Genomic DNA, 3,389 nt, shown 5'->3' with positions numbered 1-3,389 from the left:
TGGCAAGAGCCCGACGGAGAAGATCCTCAGACATTTCAAACGGCGCATTCTTAATAGACACTTATGTGTACTCCACACTCAAATTCGTCACAGTCACAGAGCCAAGACCGTTGCTCAGCCCCACAACCTTGTCCTCATACTGGTCGAGAAACCTCCGGAACATGCCACTCTCGGCGAACTTCACAACTACTCTGTCGTCACGAACAACCTGTAGACTGACGAGATCTTCCACTTTCACACCCATAACTGCAAACAGAGTGTTGCTGACGACGCCAATATCCACTCGACAGGTAAAAGTCAGCCCAGCCGAGTCCTTCCTCCTTAGTGGCGGCACGTAAGTCCCCACACTGAGACTGAAAAACAGTCACCCTGCAGTGGCAAACAACCACCCGTTAGGGCAACCAACAATCACCCAATGTAAACACCAGCAGGGAGACCAGGAGAACGTCTGATCCGGCTGGTGGTTGCCACCACACTCCTGGTGCACCGCCCAGGACCTACTCGCTAGATTCGCTTCAGGGAATGGCGAAAGTCGACAGCCCAAGTGGAAGGGATTTCAACTTTTTGGGGTCTCGGCATTTGCTCGCATCTAGTCAATTGTTCATAAATCGTCCAGAGTGAGGAATGAGCTGCTTACTACACTGGTGTATTATCTAAGCAAGTCCTTCCTCAAGCGACCTAATTGAATATCACGACAGGAATGAAGGTTAAAAGAATTAAAGAAATTTTTTAGAAATTTTACGAGCTCAATTCATTACCATTCCATATTCCATTTTCCAAGTTCTCAGAGAGTTAACAGCTTTGAATAAACTTGGTGAAAGGATGGTAATTAAGAGCCTGACGCCTGTTGTTGATAGATGTTAGTATCAGATAAATTATATCGGTAGTTTGGTAATGCATAGTTGAAGAACACTTTGTGACTGTTGGTTTGTATTTAAGTTTGCGTTGCTTGGCACTGACAATGCCAACACTGACAATGGAACACCTCCTTCAGCTGTTCTGGTTATTATTTGTTTTAAATTACACAATTGTTCTCAATCTCACGAAAAGGAAAAGACCTTATATTACAGAGATGATTATTTGCAATATTTCAGTGAATCGTATTACAAAATTCCTGTAAAATTGGTAAGTGGTAGATCGCCAGGTGCAGATACCACAGGAGAGACGTGGATACATGAGTGTCATCTGGGCCCTTTAAGATACATAGCTGCAGACTTTGTCGCGAGTTGAGCATATTATGATATTGTTGGTCCTTGTTCAAGGTGTTCAGCCATACTGCCTGCACACCCCTAACAGTACTATGTGTACATCATGTGTATATAATGTAAGTGTATATGATATACAAGTTGTACTCCCTATTATATATAATGAGTAAAGCTTCTGTTATTGTATATAAATATATTCATTAATATATTTATTAATATACAATATTTATTAATATAAATAAATTATTTAATAAATATATTATTAAATAATAAATATATTAGTTTCTAATATATTTAAATATTTTAAATAATGTAGGGTTGTTAGTTGTTCACATTAGTTTAAAATTTGCAAAGATAAAAAAAAATATCCATTAATTCATATATGTGGGTCACTCTCTAAAATCAAATATTATTATCCAAACTCTGCTCTCCTCTCACTATACTACGCTAATCTATCCCTATCTTACATATGGTATCTGTGCATGGGGTTCAACCACTGCAAACTTCCTCAAGCTCATCATCAGCCAGCAAAAATCCGCTATCAGAACAATAACAAACTCTGCTTTCAGACAACACTCAGCCTCCTTATTTAAATCCCTGTACATGCCAAACATCACTCACTCCACTCACTCTCTTGTGCCACTTACATTTACAAAATCTTGTTCCTAGATGCAAACCCTGTTCTGAAACTCTTCCTGGACAGATGTAACAGAACACATTATCACCACACCAGAATTAAATATCTCTTTGATATCCCCAAAGTCAAACTTAATCTGTGTAAACACACTATCCATGCCCGAAACGCATTGCGTAATAGTGGCTTTAGGCATTGTATGTACTAGCTCTATCTATATATCAATCCATTAATGTAACATCACTTGTATGTATATACCTTACCTGAATAAACATCTGAATATGAATCTGAATCTGAAACTGTGCAAATAAAGGGACCTAGTCTATGGAACTCACTCCCAAATGAATTGGAAAGCTGTCCAACAGCTTTTGCATTATTTAAAAATAAATCTAAAAACGTACCTAATTTCTTGTTAATAGTTTCCTACCTGTCATGTTCACAGAAAATGGTACCATCCGTTTTCTATGTGCGGCGGCTGAGACGCCAGAAGGAGGAGGTAAACAATAGAGCGTACAGGACGCCCGCCAAGCTTGGTAGCTACTAGTCATGTAATCATATTAAGTATTAAAGTCAGTAACCAAGTCATGACTTTACATCAACCCTACAACCAAGACTTCCTCAGTAACACACAAACACCACATTGGCGACGAGGATGAACTGTGAACGCAGGTATTTGTTCAGTTTCAAACACAAGGGAGAAGCATGCTGCCTGGAGGAGGAAGAGAAGCTGTGAGCACCATAACCAATGCTGTGTGCTAAACGATGCTGTGTGCTAAACGATGCTGTGTGCTAACCAATGCTGTGTGCTAACCAATGCTGTGTGCTACCCAAGCTGTGCTGAAGAAACTGTGTACTGAGGAATCTGCCGACGTTGTGTACGAAACGACGCTTTGATGTGTACAAAACCTGATGTTTTGGTTACGAAACGACGCTTCGTGCTACAAAATTCATCACACTGAACTGACTGCTGTACCAACTGCTGCACCAACTGCTGTACCAACTGCTGTACCAACTGCTGCTGTACCAACTGCTGTGTTGCTGTGAGTAGGAACAACACATGTACACAAGGGCTAGGTAAGAAGTCAGTTCCTGCTATATTGTGCACTGTTGTGAACTTTTGCATTAAAATGCTTGTGTGCTTTGCAAAATTAAAGTAATTACAGTGAATTCTTGACTAACATATACAGTGCAGTAAGTGTTTAATATTCTGAGGAACATTTAAGTGATAAGTTACATTTATTCAGTAAAAATGGCAAATATACCTCAGTTTCCTGCATTTGATCCTGACTGTGACCAGACAAACCTGTCACAGAGGTGGGTCAAATGGCTTAAAAAGTTTGAAAATTTGTTGATAGTTTCTGACATCAAAAGTGCTGAAAGAAAGCATGCCTTTCTACTTCATTATGCAGGTGATAGAGTTTGTGACATCTTTGACACACTGAAAGACACTGGTGGTGCCAAAGATTATGACACTGCCAAAGCCAAACTAACAGAGCATTTCAAACCAAGGCAAAATACTGCTATGGAAATTATGCATTTCAGGAGAGCAA

The sequence above is a fragment of the Procambarus clarkii genome, chromosome 49 (assembly GCF_040958095.1).
Source record: "Procambarus clarkii isolate CNS0578487 chromosome 49, FALCON_Pclarkii_2.0, whole genome shotgun sequence".
Lineage (NCBI taxonomy): Eukaryota > Metazoa > Arthropoda > Malacostraca > Decapoda > Cambaridae > Procambarus > Procambarus clarkii.
The sequence above is the reverse complement of the archived record's forward strand: the minus strand, read 5'-3'. Positions refer to the sequence as shown.